At 48.4% G+C, this 17455-nt stretch overlaps 1 protein-coding gene across 4 annotated transcripts in view; it reads left to right on the top strand.

Moving 5' to 3' along the window:
* Positions 1-17455, top strand: part of LOC146870694 (plasma membrane calcium-transporting ATPase 4-like) — a 1872989-nt gene that overhangs the window by 741516 nt on the left and 1114018 nt on the right. For all 4 annotated transcript variants that reach the window (XM_085646147.1, XM_085646144.1, XM_085646145.1 and 1 more), the window contains one exon: positions 8602-8681. The gene's annotated coding sequence lies outside the window, so the exon portion shown is untranslated. The remainder of the gene's footprint in view (positions 1-8601; positions 8682-17455) is intronic.

The following is a 17455-nucleotide window of genomic DNA, read 5'->3' as shown; positions in this document are numbered from 1 at the left end:
GTCAGTGGGGAACAAGGGGCGAATTCCTCGGAGGGGTCTCTCTGTCGTGGTGACCAGGGGACTCCCACGGAGAGGGAACCCGGGCTCAGGGTGCGGTGTGGCTCCCAGCCTGTAGGGGGCGCACCGGGGTCAGTCCCAAGCCTCCGGGCTTACCTTGCTCGACGTCGGGGGCATCCACACCAGCTCCGCAGTCCGCAGGCGATCCTGTTGCGACGGGGGCCGGCCACGGCCTCACGCACCTTCACCACAACTGCGACGGGGCCCCGGGCTTCTCCTCGGGCCTCGCGACGATGAGGGGCACTCTTCAGGCCTTCGGGCCGCAGCGGTGAGCGCGCTTCAGCCTCCGCGCCACGGGGGGGGGGCTCAAATTAAGCCGGGGGGCTACGCGCTCAACGGAGCACGCTGCCGGGGATCCCAGGCCTGATCAGGGAGTGCAGGGGTCACAGCGCTAAGACCTGGTTGATCCTCAGCGATACCACAATTGGTTAGGTAGGTAGTTTCAAGGTTCAGTCTGGACACGCAGTCTCAGCATTCAGTTCCGGCAATCAGTTGCTCTTGAAAGTCTTGATGGCGCAGATGTATCTGGCGCCCTTAAGGGGTTCTGTTACAGGGGGGTAGGGGGTGAGTTGGCGACTAGGTCCTTCCTAGTCAGGCTGGGCAGAGGTTCCCTGGGTCCTCCTACTGCTGGGCAAGATCAGTGGGTTTCACAGGATCCCTCACTCACTTAAGAGGCAGCACCTAAATCCTGTCACTCTCAGAGGCATAAGTCCCTGGCTAGGCCCTACCGCCTACACTCCTGCGTGGATTCTCCAGCTCTGCTTTACTCCACTGGCCAACTGACAAGAAAAAGTTCCCCCTCTCACTTATGTATCCCTAGGTCAGGTGACCTCTAGCCAAGGCGGCAAAAGTAAAACCACACCTCCCTTCTAGAAGGTTCCAGCACATTCCAGGAGCTTCCCCATTCTACCTATGGGACAAAAAAGGCGGGCTGGTGTCGCAACATTGTTGTGGGGTTCCAGCCAGCTCCTGGCAGCTAGTGTGCTACTAATAAAGACCACTTTGCAGTAGCAGGGGCCTGTGGCAGCCATCTTGGGAGAAGGGAGCACCTGCACCTTAACACTGGTTGGCAATGAAAAGGCGCCCGGAGACCTAGTCCTACATCAAAATGAGGGTGGAAAAATGAGGCACGATCAAAAATAAATGGGGAGACCACCCTAGGGCTGACAGGTCCAACAAAGGCTGACAGAAAGTGGCACAAGAATATACTCAAAACATGAATGTGCCTGTCTGAAATGGGTTTAGCAAATGATGCTTCTACAAGATTGACAAACCTGATTGTTCCTGGCCCTACAGTAGCTGTGAATACCCACGTTCAGCCATCTTTGCCCAATAGCTTGTGTCATTTGGTACGCTGAAGCTGAATTTGCGTAGGAGGGGAGGGGGGATACAGAAAGAGAGTCTTCACATATGGCCAGGTACTACCTACACACCCTTCTCCCCTCTCAAGGCCCAGAAAGTAACAGGAGAGAAGTTTGGATGCGGGGAGCGTAACACCCCCTGGCCGTATTTATTAAACAAAGATTAATAAACATTTATCAAAACTTACAATATTACATAATTTAGCAGAAAATATACATTACATTGATTACCATTGATAAGTACAGATGTCAGATGGCTAACCTTAACATAACTCTAATACAAAGGTTTCCTATCCATATCTAACATCTTTAATAATCATTACAGTATTTATTTTCTGCGTACCTAATTGGGCCTACGGCAAGGTCACTAACTGGTGTCAGATCCTTATCACTCTCTAACCACGCCCCCCAGCCGGAGTGCGCATGCGCAGAGGGCCCGTTCACCGCGAGGGTACTCTTCCCCCCCCGCCCCCACCACGGTTACCCCCGTACGCTCTGTACCTTATCTCCATAAAGGGGCTGTGTGCCATTTGCTGGCGCCGTTGTGCACGTGCAGGATGGCCAACCATCCTAGAGAAAGCGTGACTCCCTCCTCCCCCGCACCCAACTGCCCCTGGAGTTCTAGGAGAGACACTTGTCCCTCCCACATGGGCAACCCTATTCAAGAATGGCGCCGCCCTCTAAGGACCTTAAATTTACTGCTCACCAATCATGACCTTACCGCCACAGGCTAGCATAGTTGACCAACTATCTAGCCCCCCCTGCGCTCACTTGAAGGTCATTCCATGAGACTGAGGCCACCCAACCATGCCAATATATTCTCTAGGAACACTTCATTGCCTACTTTGGACAGGTGCACACTGTCTTTTAGGAAGCACGGCTCGCCCCTAATGCACCCGTGGGCGATGGTCTGCAGGTGAGGAGCCCTGAAAAGTCTCTCTATTTTATTATTTATTCTCCTCGCGGAGTGATTTAATGCCTTTATAGAATCCCCTCCCCTCCATTGGAATCGGGGTATCATCTGAGACCACCCGATAGTGCAACCCTGGTATGTTCTGGCTAACCAACCTATTTCTGTGATTATAGTTTCCACCAACCCTCTTCTTCCCAGGTTTGCTAGGTCGTTCCCCCCAAAGTGCAGAACAATAATATTGGGAGGAGCCCCCCCCTTCTTTAATAAGTCTAGCATGATACCCCTGAACTGACTGAAGCAGAGCCCCCCTTTCCCATGAAATGCTATCTCAAAACCGGCCTGCCGTGCCCTGTGTCTATAATTTCCTGTAATGAAAAAATTAGACAGACGCCTTACATATGAGTGGCCAACAATCCAAACAATCTGTGTTCCTTTCTCTGATGCTGCTGGTCCTTGGATCGCCCAACGCTGCTGTTGTGGTGTCCTCAGTTTCCCCCCTGCGTGACAGGTTTGAGAAACTGTAATGAAATCAGAGAAAGACACATGCATCAGCGTCTGGTGAACTATCCCACTCACAGCATATGTGATCGCACATAGTGTTTATAACAATTGGAGGACCATCTCCCAATCCTTTGTACATTGCTGCTCAGTAGACCGCTGGCTGTCGCTTCAGTGGCAGCCCCTATCCTAAAGGAGTGGGTTCCAAAACTGCCAGGGTTCAAACCAGCCTTTTGGATTGCCATGTCCAGTACTCTTTTGAATTGGAAACGTGTCAGTGGGGCCCCATCCGCGTGTATTGGCAAAGGGCCCCCTTTGTCACAGGGTCTAACCTGCAGGTAACTCTCCACATGTGAGAGTGGACAGCATGGGTTACCATGTGCCCGATGTAGTACTACCCCATCACCTCGTGCCTCCTGATCCGTCTTGGACTTCCTAATTGATATCAGTAGTGTGTCCCCCTTCACCCTAATGTGGTCAAACTGTAGGCCACCGTGCACATCCAGTTTGCTTTGGGCCACTAATTCCTCAATCCTGAATGCTCCATAAAAGGCCAATGAAAATGCTGCAGTGAACAAACGCACCTCCCCCGATGTGTTGCAAATTGCAGGAAGGGTCCCTAGTAGTGATGTCAGGAGCTCCACACCGATTGGCTGCCTTGTGTCTTGGGCCGACCCTTGGAGGCGCTGCCAACCTTTCAGAGCCTTCCTCACCGTAAAACTGTTGGTGGGATCCCCTTTGTCGCTGATCTGGGCAAAGAAAGAGATCGCCGCCACATGCGGCTTAGCCGCTGCAGCAGAACTCCCTTCCCCTTGTAAAAACCCCAGGTATTGAAGGAGCGCCCCAGTGTCGTGCCACCTCTCAGCCCACCCCATTCCCAAGAAAGAACAATATTGCCAAAACGCCCCTTCGTATGCTTTCCTCGTCCTGGGTGCTAGGCTAGCTGCCACAAGGTCCGGTAGTTGGGGGCACCAATCTGCCAGAGTCGTTCTGGGAAGGGGGTGGTCTGGACCTCCGCTGCTGGGAGGTGCACCCTGAAAACCTGCATCTTAAAGCGGGAAAGTGCATCAGCAGCATGATTAAGGACACCAGGCACGTGTTTAGCTCTAAATTGTACATTCAGCTTCATGCATATGAGAACAATCTCCTTCAAAAGGCGGAGAATCATCTTATACCGGGCAGCTTGCTGGTTGATGCATTCCACGACGGTCATGTTGTCGGACCAGAACACCACTGACCGATTACGCAACTGCTTTGGCCATACCGTCAATGCCACCCAGATGGGGAAGAGCTCCAGGAAACCGATGTTGCCTGTCAAGCCAATCTCCACCCACCATGCAGGCCACCGTTGTGCCACCCACTTGGTCCCGAGTATGGCACCAAATCCCTCACTGCCCGCGGCGTCAGTCATTAAACCCAACTCCGCGGAGGTAGTGGGTGGACCGGGCCACACTACTCTGCCATTGAACTCCTGCAGGAATGCCTTCCAAATTTGCATGGCCTGCCGAACCTCAGCTGACAACCTTGTGTGGTGGTGTTTCTCCCTGAGCCCAGCCATGGCCTGTGAGATGGATCGGGAAAACGGTCTTGCCATTGGAATAACCCTTAGGGCAAAATTTAGTTGCCCTACTGTCTGCTGCAGCTGGTGGAGTGTGACCTTTTCCCTGCTCAAACATAGCTGTAAAGCAGCCCTGAACTTGGTGACTTTGTCTGCGGGCAACCTAAAACACCTCTGAATGGAATCTAACTCGATCCCCAAAAACTCTATCGTTGATGCCGGCCCGACTGTCGAAGGGCCAAAGGAACCCCAAAAGCCTGCATGAGCGCGCAAAACTCCTGCAACGCCCACCCGCACTCCGGGGAGCCCTGTGACCCTAAGATAAGAAAGTCATCCAGCTAATGCATGACCCACTGATGCCCTGTCTTCTGTCTGAACACCCATTCCAAAAATGAACGGAATCTTTCAAAATATGCGCATAACACAGAGCAGCCCATTGGCATACACATATCCATATAATAACTTCCATGAAACTTAAAACCATGCAGATGGTAATCGTCCGGATGTACTGGGAGTAAACGAAAAGCTGATTCTATGTCTGATTTAGCCATCAATGCCTCAGGGCCCAAACCCCTGAACATCTCCACTGCTTGGTCAAAAGAAGTGTATTTTACACTCCAAAACTCATCATCAATTGCATCATTCAGTGAATTTCCCCTGGGGGCTGACAGGCTGTGTATGAGTCTGAATTCCCCCTCAACCTTTTTGGGCACTACCCCCAACGGGGAGCAGACAAAATTCTCAACAGGGACCTTGGCGATTTTTGTGGAAACTATCGCTGGATTGGACCGCGCCGAGAGTTGGTTCTTGCACTCTGGTGATCCCACATAACCTAGTGCTGGTATCCTAAAACCATACCTGAAGCCATCCAAAAGAATTCTCGCAGTAAGATGGCAGGGATACTTGTTGAGCTATGGTGTCAATGCCGTTACATCAATGGGAGACCGAGCTGTGAGCGGGGTCACCGACTCTCTCCTGTTTTTTCCTACCCTTGTCTTTTGATTTTTTGAGACATTTGGATTCGGGGTGAGATGGGTTGGCGCAGATGGAACATGCATGTTTGAACCTGCACATTCCCTGCGGTCTGGTTCAAGTACGTCTATTAAAATCCCAGCATGTCCCCTTCTTCCCCCCACTGCCGTTTGAATTATTGGTGTAACTCGTGTTACCCTGTGACCGAAAGGAATGAAAAGGCTGAGAAGACTGGGGGGACTGGCTCTTTGTATTTCTATGTCCTTCACCACCAAATAGATCTAACCATGCTATTGTGTCAATGCGGTCCCATGACAGCGATGGATCGGATGCCTTAGCCACCCTGAAATTCTTGTCATATTCCAACCACCCCCGTGAATTTATCATGGGCCAGAACTATCCTGTTTTGGTAGCAAGCCATCTGTGCCTGCAAATTTGGGAATCGCTCCGCCGTTACTGCCATAAATATGGAAAAAGCTCTGATCCAGTTGAGTAAATTCTCTTCCACCTTGTATTTCAACATCTAGCTGGCCCATTCCCTGGGAAGCATATCATCTTTGTTTTATCTTGCTTCCTCCCTTTCTCTTTCGCAAATCAGCAATGAGAACATATTGACATTTTCGCCAGCCCAAATTCTGTTTTTTAACTCTAGTGAAACATGTCTGCCTAAAAGTTCCTGCTCTGAGCGGGACTCGCCTACGTCCAACATTGGCAATGTTGGCAGCTTACCTGCTGCGGTGGTCCCAGTTGCCTCTTGCTGCTTCCCTGTTGCGCACTGGAAACTGACAATCTCTTGTTCTCCAGTGTGCTGGTACTACCCCCTGAAATAATAGGTAATGGTGCAGCTGTCCCTTCAACAACTTTTACCACAGGCTCCGTATGAAACGGAGACACTATTCGTTTCGCCTCTGCCAGTGCATCAGTGCCCATATCCTTAGCCCCCACCGTTGGAGCGAGGATGCCTGCCTTCCCCAACCATGGCAAGATTGCCGTTAAATGCGAAACTATGTCTTGTGGGATCCTCCCCCCCCCCCCCCCCCCCCGCGGGCGTGGGCTGGACAACTGGGGCCGGGACCCCTGTGCCAGCTGGAGGCACTCCTGTGGGGGCGGGTTGGGGCACCGGAGTCACAGGACGGGCTGGCAGTGGTGTTGGGGTAGGCGGCGCCACTGGGGGCGCTAATATTGGCACCAGGACGGGTGGTGTTACAGGAGGAGCTGGTACTGGGACCGGTGCGCCCGGTGTCATAGGAGTCCTCTGGTACTGGGACAGGGGCGGGTGCCGGGGCATGAGGGACCTCGCCCTGAGGCACAAGCGGCACTTGAGGAACATGGGGGGTGGGTGCAGGAGGCTCTTCCCCCACCCGCTTCTTTGCTCTAACCCGTTTTGGGATCGGGGGGAAAAAGCTGCCTTGGGGGGCACATTGCTGCGCCTAGCCCTCTCTTCTGGCCCCTCTTGACCCTCCACTTTTTCCCTAAGATTAGCAAGGCCATGTCCGAGCTCATCCACTTTTTTCATCATTTCTTCCATCAGCCTCACCATACGAGAGCGCTGATCCCCCCCCCTCTTCGCTTTTCCCGCCATTACTCTCTCACTCACTAAGGTACTCTAACCCTCAGTACACTGACCCCACACACTTGTTTTAATCTAAATGAGGACTTAGGACAAGTGGTGAGTTCAGCATACAACCCTGAGAGTAAGGGCATCAGGGCATTACCTATAAGCTACCAGTGTTATCACAATGCCCCTTGCCAGAACCCCAGATGCGTTTATATTGCAACAGCTCTGTTCTTAACCAAGGAGACAGTGTAAATCAAAAAACAACAATCTTTAGCACACACCGTGAGAGTAAGGGTCTCGGAGCTTTAACTTGTCAAGCTAAACAAGCAATTCCCTAGCCTACGCCACAAAAATCAGCGTCCCTTCCGTTGTAATGATACAGCCCCAGAGAATTTTTAGGAACCAACAGTCAAATATTAGTAGAGCAAAATAATCATGCTACAAATTAAGAACACAAAATTTGTAAATAAGATACCCCCATAAAAGGCCTGACTCGGTGATCACCTGACACTCGGTGATCAGATTAAATGCGGGCTTACAAAAAGAAAGCAGAAAGGCCTGATGAGCACTGCCCCAAATTAAAAGGGGCCCGACTCACCGCGCGTGCAATGGTGACGACGCGCGGTGATTTCATTTAAATACGGGTCACTCAAAGGCAGCAAAGGCTTGATGTGCACTGCCCCACACACGCGGTGATTGAACTCAAATATTTTTGGGGCTTCGCAAACCGGAGGGGTGTGCGCTACTAAACAGTACCAGCGCCACCCCAACTGGGAACCTGTACAGTCCGTATCCTTCGCTCCGACCGGCAAGTCTTAAAAACACCTGCAGCGACAGCGACTCCTGTAGGTGTTCACGTCCGCTCTCCAAACAGGCCAGACCAGCCGGTACACGGCCTCTTAGTAGACGGCCCCCTCAGCACGCGACACCTCCGCAAGCAGGCGACGTCCCGCTCTCGTCCACCTACCGTAGCCAGAATTGACACGGGCAGGAAGGGTCCCAATCACTCGATACTTCCCGATCCGCAGGGACACCTGGAAGACAAAAGACAAAAACAAAGTTACAGCCGCCTAGCGAGGCTGGGGAGCAAGGAGCGAAGAGACAGACTCCTGTGCCCCCCAGCCTTTTATCCCCTTACGGTGGCCAGGCCAGTTCTATCTGGCCTGACGTTGCCTATCCGTGTGACCCGGAAGTGATTCTAATCACTTCCGGGTCACGCCCCCGGGCCGGGACCTATGGTGGAGGAGGCGCGCCTGTTGCGTCACTAATGCGTGCGACAGGCCCGCCCTCTGATCTGGAGGGGGCCGGCTCGACCGCCATACTTTTGGTGTGGCCGATGCCGGCCCCACCGTTCTCTTCATGTCAATTGGACTCATTCTCGCCACTTGGAATCATTGTAGACTATCACTGAACTGCTCTTGAAATCAACCTCAATAGAATTCTTGCACTTAATTTTTTGTACATTTTCTCTGGTTACTTTATCACAGAGTTTAAAAGCTTTAAAAAATGTTCGAATCCTTATCCAGACTTGTCCTTTTCAAAAGTAACGTTGCGTTTCCTTTGAAATGCCTATTTTACATAACTTGCATTGCTTTGATCAGATTTTGACTTAAGCGCAGCGTTGCCAGCTTGGAATTTTCCAGAAACATAAATAACTTAAAATGTGCCTTTACTTTTCTTGCAGACAATACGAGGGCCAGCCAGGAAACGACTGCAACGTCTATGTTTTTTGGAGTGTCGCAGACGCCCAGCACAATTGCTCGGGTAAGTTTTCCCCTCCTCTTTTGCAGCTCGTTTGCCTAGCAAAATGTGGGGCTGCCACCTGGCCAGTTTTTTTTTGTCAAGTCAAGTCAAAGTATGCTTTATTCGAATTTCATTCATAAAAGCAAAAAAAAACATATCACAGAAAAGAGAATTAAAATTCATACAACGTTTTAAAATAGAATTAAATTGTCAATCAATGATATCAGAATACAAGGCATACTTTTTTAAAGTTTCTAACTTGATTGCCAGTTCTAATTTAAGAAGAGCGTACTATACTATTAAACAGTAAGAAGTGATCAAAAATAAAAAATTGTCTTGGTTAAAAATAGTAATTTAAAAGAAAAACATACAGATTAAAAGTGCAGACGAAGTAACATAACAGAGAATAGTCAAGTGACTAGCAGTCTCTGTCTAATCGACCACGCCCATCCAAGATACTTTGCGGTAGCTATTAAAATCCATGTCAAAGTGCTGGTGCATATAATACGCAAGGCGACAGTACTACTAGTAGTCCCCACATTTTTGCACATTGGAGACAGCCACGTACGTCTTGGGACCAGATAAACTTTACAAGAGAATAAAAAGTGACCAATTGTTTCTTTAGTGGTGCCACAAACAGGGCAGCTATCACAGGATCCACCTTCCCATTTAGCTGCCAGATATCTGAGGGGAAGTGCACCTGCTCTAAGCTGAAAAAGGAGCTTTCTATCGCCTGGTCTGGTTATAATGTCCCAATAAGGTTCTAAGCAGGGGTACATCTTAGCCTCTAAGAATCCTCCAGCCAGAGATCCAGCACTAGAGCTACTCCAATACCGGGAGGCTACCATCTCCCAGTAAGTTGCTTTCAGAGTACTTTTAGATAGAAAAATTGCTCTCACAGGATCTACCCAAAGCGAACACATACCAAGCTCAGTCAGAGTTGTCTTAAGTGATTTTAGCCACCCAATTTTATGGAATACATCTGTTCTAATAATGTCTAGAAACCCCTCTGCATAATGGGAGAGCACAGGTGTCGTCCATAGCCTACGCCAGTACAGAATCGGACGGAGCCTAACCAGATCCGAGACTGCTCTTCTACCCAGATCATATTTAAGGGGCAGCAAAGGGGAACTTTTAGGAACACCAGTTATTCCCCGGAGAAATTTATTCTCCGAGGTTTGAAGAGCAGCCACCTTCTCGAAGCCCCATAGCTCAGCCCCGTAAAGTGCAGAGCCTAGAGCCTTCGCTTCGTAAACCTGAAGAACAGGTTTTACCGGTTTGATTAAAGATTTTCTATGCTCAGTGCAGATGGCACCAGACAATTGCCTATGTCTAAGTGTAGCAATATCTATGTGGTGACGCCATCTCTTCTCACTAGATATGTGTAGTCCTAGGTACGTAAAAGTATTCACTACCTCTAGCGGGCGGCCATTCATATCAATTTTGGATTTAAAACTACGATGAGGATTAAAAATCATGAGTTTTGTTTTGGCCGTGTTGACCTCTAAGCCATACTCCACGCAAAATTGATCAAAAATAGACAAGGCACGCTGCAGGCCACTTGGGGTCTTGGATAAAATAAGCGTGTCATCTGCAAACATTAAAATAGGGATTTTAGTCCCGGCTAAAGAGGGAGCATCCACCTTGGCAGAAAGCATACGGGTAACAACATCATTAATATACAATGTAAAAAGGACAGGAGCCATTGAACATCCTTGTCGAACACCGCGTTCAACTGGAAAGTCCGTAGTCACCGAACCCAGTCCCCCCCACTGAATCTTGGCAAAGTTTGTTTCATGGAGCCTCATTATCAGTGATAGTAAGTCTCCAGGTAAACCCTGATTCTTGAGAACCTGCCACAGCTTAGACCGAGGAACTAGGTCAAAGGCAGCCCGCAGATCGACAAAAGCCGCGTACAAGCAACCTTTCCCAGCACTACGGTCCTCCATTGCAACAGGGTAAAACGAAAAACCTGGTCCACCGTGCTTGTGGACCGACGAAATCCTGCCTGGAAGGGTGACAGGGCATTGGACTCCTCGGCCCAATCCAAGAGCCTATTGACAATCACACGCCCCACAACCTTTTGAATGGTGTCAATAAGGCTTACTGGTCTGTAGTTGCCCGGCAAGGACCGGTCACCTTTCTTAAACACAGGTATTATTATTGCACCCAGCCAGGATGTCGGTACCGCTGCACCTAGCGCAATAGCGTTCATGAGAAGATGTATGTACTTACACCAACGCTCTTTATCATTAATGAATACATCAGCTGGGACACCGTCGAGACCTGGGGCACGTCCACCAGACACTGAGCTAAGGGCCATCATAATCTCATTAATACTAAAGAGATTATCTTTGAGTTGATTTATACTTATATCTGACCCTATCACAGCATTATTTGACTCAGCATACTGGTTTTTTAAAAATTTTACCCATTCATCTTCCGGAGCATTGTTATTTGGGGGCTCGGGTAAACCCGAACTTCCCCACTTGACAATGCTCCAGAATAACCGGGGATCCTTCCTGTCACTAGCTGCCTTAAGCTCAGACCAATGATGCTCGTCCCAGGCTTTCTTTGCCTTTGATATGCTAGCTTTATAATCCTTTCTTGCAGATCGAATGGCAATAGACTGCCCCCCCTTAATGGCATTACCTAAAGCTAGTCGTGCGTCTCTACATTGGTCATTGTACCACTTTGCGGGCTTGAGGGCTCTAATTCCTTTGTTTTTCACAGGCTTGAGAAAGTGGTCTTTAATTGCACAGAAAAGGGTGTCGTGTATTCCAACTACTTTGTCCAACCCGGTGTTAGATGAGTTAATATGCTCTATGGCTAGAATTGCTTTATCAACTTCACCGCTGATATTAGCAATAGCCTGTTGGTTGGACACTATATTCTCCCACCTTAATCTGCGCATATCATTAGTGGGGACGATCAAGGGAGGGACAAGCTCAGTGAGGCCTATGGACCGGTTGGTGTGGGACCACCATTTGTGGTCTGCACACAGGGGGTTGTGGTCACTCTCAATCCTCCAAACAACCTCCATATCGCAGATCAAGGGCCATAATTTGAGGCTGCATAAAATGTAGTCAATCCTGCTATTGTACCGCCCGTTGTCAAATGTACTAGTCCCATTTTTGTCACTGCGAGTCCTCCCGTTTAGAGCTCTTAAGCCCTTTTCATAACAGAGGGCATTCAAACCAATCACATCGTCGGTCCAACGCACAACCGGATTGAGCTCCAGCTTAGGAACTCCCCATTGCCGGTCTTCTTCGTCCCCGAAGAGACCATCTTCATTACCTAGGGGTTCGAATGTTCGATTGAAGTCACCCGCAATAACGATATTATTGTTTAGAGAGTGAGTATCAAGGAGACATCCCAAGGCCGCTAGAACCTCAGACCTCCCTCCCCTGTTACTCCTAACATAAACATTATAAATATCCAGCGTTCCCAATTTATCTAGGTTCATTCTAATTAGTTGGATATCTCTGTGGCTGGTGTCAATAACTTTGACATCTAGCTTTAAACTCTGGCGAACCCAAATAGTTAGTCCCCCCATAGGTCTCCCCTTTAGGCCTTTTAATGCAGGCACAAAGTAATTCAAATATCCCTGAGCAAAGGATGGTTCACATAACCAGGTCTCTTGAAATATACATAGGTCAAAGTTGTTGACAAAGCATAGCCAGTCCTCAGATACCAGTTTAGAGGACAACCCAGCAATATTCCATGAGAGTAACTTCCCCGTGGTGACCTCAGTGCCAACCAGAGGGTTGGTAGATAACGGAGAGTCGGGGGAGGTAAAAGGATTAATACGAATGTCAACACTTGCTTCTGGTACTAGATTTCTTGGCTCATTGGGAGAGGGAAGTAAATCAGAAGGTGACTCTTGGGTGACTATTATTGGACCCCTGTAATAATTATGTCAGTCCACTTCTTCAAGATTTGCTAGAGCTTCATCACGGTTTCTAAGCGAAATGACAGGGTTAGGCTGATTACAAAATAGAACCCCTGGATTAACATTGGAAACTATTTGAGGTCTTGGATAAAAATGAGTCAATTCCCAGGTGGATATGTAAGACCTCGCGTTGTTCGTATACCATTTAAGAATGTGGCTGACGGCTCTGGGGTCTCTGAAGTTAATTATTACAATGTCCCCATTTATATTCTTAGGTGTATTTCCCAACCAGGATAGGCGCCGTACATGTAAAATTTCCCCGTTTATATACGAAGGAAGAGGGCGATTCTGGCCAAGCCAGTGAATCACTTATTTTTTAACTGCGAATGGCCTTCGATTGCCCCCTCCTTTAATGTTGGGACTCCGCGAGAACAACTACAAGTGGGACAGCTTCTGGTGGCAGTTCAACTGAAAAGGACCTACGTATCTTTGCAATAGGAGATGAGATGTTGCCTTTATTGACTCGTGTTGTACCTGATTGAGTTAAGTTGTTTTCTCTCAGAGAGTCTCTATCTTTGTTTAAAGTAGTAAATTGCGTTGATTTGGGGGAAGTAGATCTACCTACACTGTTATTGTTTACGTTGTTTACGTTTTTATTACTTAAATGATTTTGAGGGATGGGCTTTAGTGATGATACAATGGGGGATGATACGACAGGTACTGTGACAGTAGGGGGTGCCATCATTGGCTTTGTATGATTCTTGATTAATTCCCTATTATTACCTATTAGCAGTTCTATATTATCGAGTCTTTTATCTATTGATTTTAGTCTCTCAGCAATAGGTAGAGTGAGAGATCTAAATAGCTGTTCAACGTTGCCCATTATCTCCGAAATAGATGTATCTTTTGCAGAGCAAGAAGCGGAAACAACTGGAAGAGATGTATTATCAGTATGAATTGCAGGACCCTTAACAGTTGAAACCAAATAAGAGTGGCGGCTTGGTTTTTTTTACTCCTTAGCTGCTCAATATCTATCTTTCTCCTTTTTCTAGGTAGTGAGCCTCAAAATTTAGATTGCCTAGATTAACCTTTTGGGGTAGCAGCTTAGCAGCTTGTGGCGATAACGCAGTTAGGAGTACTGGCTCAGGGGTTGGGTTAGGGGGTAGAAGTGGAGCAGTTAGGGACTAATCAATGTTTGACTCAAGTAAAGAGATTAGGTTTCGTGATAGAGTTGGAGAATCAACATTACTGGAGATGGATAAATCTTCATTATGAGGGAGGTCGCTCCTGTCTGGGGTAGTGGCTAAATGTAATGAAGCCACAGAAAGTGGCGTGTTTTTAATAAGCTCAATAGAGCTACGACGCCTCGCCCTTAGTTCCGCAAGAGTGACATCCCGTTCTAATCCCGAGTTAACCCTAAATAGGTAACTATCTAGGGTCCCCTTATTAACGCCTCCAGCCATGTTAGTAATGATAATACAATAGCTCTCTATGAATGATGCATGCAGAAGGAACAAAAGGTATAAAGCAAGAAAGTAAATACCAACGCACAAGGTGGAATGTCCAGACAGGTTAACAAACAGATTAAAGGGGGTGAGCCCGGCCCGGTCTCCCTCGGCTCCGGAGGGCTACAGAGGGCCCGCCCTTTGCCTGGGCTTAGCCCGGCGCGGACCCGCGCGCGGACCCGCGATGCGGTGACACAGTTTGAATTTAAAGGGCTCCAGGCGCGGGACTGCGGTGGGCGTGTTCCTGATCTGCTTCCTGTTCCACCGCTGAGGGTGCTGGGAAGCGTAGTCCCCCTCCGCACAGCGGCCGCGTTTGAGTGGCGGCGGCGGGAGGGAGACAGGCAGCATCCGCGGAACAACAGTCACGAAGAGATCCCGGTAAGATGTAACCTCCAGCAATGTGGTCAGACCTCGAAGACAATACTCGCCCGCTCTGTCAGTGACACAGTTTGAATTTAAAGGGCTCCAGGCGCGGGACTGCGGTGGGCGTGTTCCTGATCTGCTTCCTGTTCCACCGCTGAGGGTGCTGGGAAGCGTAGTCCCCCTCCGCACAGCGGCCGCGTTTGAGTGGTGGCGGCGGGAGGGAGACAGGCAGCGTCCGCGGAACAACAGTCACGAAGAGATCCCGGTAAGATGTAACCTCCAGCAATGTGGTCAGACCTCGAAGACAATACTCGCCCGCTCTGCCAGTGACACAGTTTGAATTTAAAGGGCTCCAGGCGCGAGACTGCGGTGGGCGTGTTCCTGATCCGCTTCCTGTTCCACCGCTGAGGGTGCTGGGAAGCGTAGTCCCCCTCCGCACAGCGGCCGCGTTTGAGTGGCGGCGGCGGGAGGGAGGGAGGGAGACAGGCAGCGTCCGCGGAACAACAGTCACGAAGAGATCCCGGTAAGATGTAACCTCCAGCAATGTGGTCAGACCTCAAAGACAATACTCGCCCCGATCGGTCTTGTGGTTTTAATTCCAGGCTGGCAAAAATATTGCAAAACAGCAGTGGAATCCAGTATTGTTCCATTCCAAGACATAATCCACACAAAAAAAAAATCCAAAAGTATTCGAGAGTGATGTAAATTGTTTCAGAAAGATTATTCGATCAGAAGGATAGTTGCAATGTAGCTAAAGAATCCAGAAAATTTACCCTGGTTCTTTTTCATCCACCGTATCGTCACTCTTACATAACTATACATGGCAGATATGAGAGACACTAAACTTTCTCCATATGACCCTGTTTTCAGTTGTCTAAATCTCTTTACTATCTTAAATATCTAAGAAAAAATAGTTTCTCCCAGTCTTTAAAGAATTAAACTTGAGCATCACATTCGGGGTTTCTTTGAGGAAGAAAAGAACCCACACAATTTACATATCACAATGTCGCATTTTTTTTCGAGATGTTTCCTTTTGCTCTTTCTCTCTTTTTAGTCATAGGAAAAAGGCTGCACCAATGACCATGTCAGTCCAACGGCTGTCACGCTAATTGACGGAGAAATGTTGATTATACTCAGGAAAAATAATACCTATTACTCAACTCATGGTCCAGATGAAGGCCGCTTGACTCAACAAAGCACCTACGTCTGAAACATGTTGACCTTTTCACCAGGTGCGGTGGACCAGTAGCTAATCTACTCAAGCGCCTCCACAGTTTTTAACCATACTCCTATCCTGGTCACTAAAGCCTTTCATACAGGATAAGAGGCATTTTTAAATCACTTTTCACGACTGCCACTATTCAGACAATCTGCCTCCGGGTGGAGGACAATTTACCACTCGGAGAACCGAACACTTGCGTGGTAATTGACCCGATGATGCAATTATCCACCTAACCACACGAGTGGAGAAAATATATACTGCGTACTGTGACTGTGTGGTTGAGGTTCTCAGATACAATTCCCATGGGACTCTGGTTGGAAGACATTAGTGATTCATTCCCCTCTGATTATGATAGTTACTAAGAAGCTGAAGGAATTTCGGATTCTCTCTTTCCATCATATGATATTTTGGCATTTAGAACGTCACCTTAAAAATTGTAGTATCTGTCTTTACCTGTATGTTTCTGCCTCTTACCCTTTTATAGCCTCAAACCCGATCTTGCCGGTAACTGAAGTGGCCTAGAACGAGGCCCACAAGCTCATGGTCACTCCACCACTGCTCCACAAAAAGGCTCCATTATGGCATAATGTGTCTCTTTACATTGTAGGGCACATTTTTACTGGCTTTCCTGGTGTAACAGAGGACTGAGAAAAGTGAATCAAATATTTGGATTGCTCAAGACCCTTCTGACATTGCAACTGGAATTTGGGCGCCAGAATACAGAGCTATGGCGCTACTGCGAGCTAGCTCACTGTTTGCATGCTGCATGTGCTAAACCCCCTTTGGGACAGCTCCTGTCCCTCATCCTTTCAATACCTGCATGCACAGGGCCAATACTGAGGCATAGTTTCTGGCCTATATAGAATCCTCATCAAGATCCTACACTCTGGTGCTTACCTCAATGCGACCAGACTCCAGTGTCAGACACTCCTAGGAAAAGATTGATCCCAGAGGACTAGGTGACTGAGCTTGTAGACCATGACAAGGCTCTCAAGAAGTCCAGGTTGAACATTTTCTATTTTAAAATCTTGAATGATTGGTTCTGGCCTTCCTGAAACTCAGAAGACATAAACTCCTACCTCATGACCTCTGATGGAAATGTGGAGCAAATCGTTGTGATCTATTCCATTTTCTTTGGGCCTGTCCAGCTCTTTCTACCTTTTGGGAGCAAGTCTGGAGTAGACTTCGTCTGTAGAGCTCCCTCCCGATTTCTGTATCTCCTCAGCTTGCCCTCCTCCATGATGTATCACACCTCTCCGAGTTGACGATATATGAGCACCACCGACTGGCAACTTCGCTCACTATGGCCAAATTGTGCATCCTTCGACATTGGCAGCAACCTACCACTCCAACGTGCAATGAATGGCTGATTGAGCTCCATAGAGTTGCTAGTCATGAGTATACTACCTTTAAACTCAGTGGTAAATTACATGCCTTTCAAGGCAGTATCGGGATGCTGCTACCACCCCTTGAGATTGCCTAGCTGATTCCATAAAACCATTGGTACCCTGAAGTGTCCCCAACCACTCTGTCCACTACAACCTTCCTACGGTGGATTGCACTAGATGCTACCTGAGAGTTCCTGATCATCTTTGCAATGAGCTTGCCATACATATGCTCTGGCCCCTTGTCCATCACTTTTAAATGACCACCCCCCACTCTCTTAATGCCCCCCGCTTCTACCTCATATTTTATTATCCCACTGGTTTTATATTTATTATTGTCTGAGATACTGGTTCAATGTTTATATTACATCTTGCATAAACAATGTATACTTATCACTTTCCGTTGATCTCAGCGACTCTAATTCCCT

This window comes from Triturus cristatus, chromosome 1_1 (genome assembly GCF_964204655.1).
Source record: "Triturus cristatus chromosome 1_1, aTriCri1.1, whole genome shotgun sequence".
Taxonomy (NCBI): domain Eukaryota; kingdom Metazoa; phylum Chordata; class Amphibia; order Caudata; family Salamandridae; genus Triturus; species Triturus cristatus.
This window is presented reverse-complemented; position numbering and strand designations above follow the sequence as displayed.